The following is a 1,072-nucleotide window of genomic DNA, read 5'->3' on the forward strand; positions in this document are numbered from 1 at the left end:
TATACACACACACATTACCAGATTCATAATATACACACACACATTACTCGATTCATAATATATACACACCTTACTAGATTTATAATATACATACATTATTACATTCATAATATATATACACAGACAATAATATCATTATTATTACAAATTTTTATTCAATTGATTTCTTGTACATATATACTCACACAGATATCTATATTCTTTTCAAAGTTCCAGCTCGAAGATGCGGCCATGCTGATGCACCACCGTACATAAATATATAAGCAAACACACACAATTAAATACAATACAAGATGCCTTCTTGATTTCTCTCTCTCATATTCTTCCTCTCCAGAAACCAAGCAGTTACTCTGGAGGACTGGACAAAGAAGCTGGCTTCAAACTGATATGTCCCTGGCTCTGAATATAAGAAAATACAAGACAATAAAGAGTTAAAAAACAATGTGTTTTTTATTAATTATACATACACTTCGCTTACTAACAGTAAGTAATCATATTTAAACTAAATTATCATACTTAAATGTTGTAGAATCTAATCATTATAGACACTAAACTATTGTGGAATCTAATCATTACAGACACTAAACTATTGTGGAATCTAATTATATAGAATGTAATCATTACAGACACTAATTTATCGTACTTAGATGTTGTAGAATCTAATTACATGATCATATTTAAACATTGTAGGCACTAAATTATCATACTTTACATTAAATAAAATAGACACACTTTATTTTCATCAACAAGATACATATACAAGATGACCTCTTTCTCCGGAAACCAAGCAGTTACTCTGGAGGGCTGAACAAAGAAGTTAGCTTCAAATTGATAAGTTCCTGGCTCTGAATATAAGAAAATACAAGACTATGACAATATTAATGTGTCAATAAAGAGTTATAAGACAATGTCTGTTTGTTATCATTTGTGCATATATTTCACTTACTAACAGTATCTAATCGTACTTAAATATTGTAGAATCTAAATTATGATACTAAATATATAAAATGTTATAGAATGTAATCATATCTATTTAGTTGTCTAAGAATCTAACCATATAGAATGTGGTCAT

General features: G+C 28.5%; 1 long non-coding RNA gene across 1 annotated transcript; it reads left to right on the forward strand.

Annotated features, from left to right (window-relative positions):
* Positions 1-51: 51 nt before the first annotated feature.
* On the forward strand, positions 52-908 carry LOC106882215 (uncharacterized). The gene is made up of 2 exons (XR_001410970.2): positions 52-483; positions 751-908. It is a non-coding gene; the product is annotated as an uncharacterized LOC106882215 (long non-coding RNA).
* Positions 909-1,072: the final 164 nt, after the last annotated feature.

This window comes from Octopus bimaculoides, unplaced genomic scaffold, assembly GCF_001194135.2.
Source record: "Octopus bimaculoides isolate UCB-OBI-ISO-001 unplaced genomic scaffold, ASM119413v2 Scaffold_197148, whole genome shotgun sequence".
Taxonomy (NCBI): domain Eukaryota; kingdom Metazoa; phylum Mollusca; class Cephalopoda; order Octopoda; family Octopodidae; genus Octopus; species Octopus bimaculoides.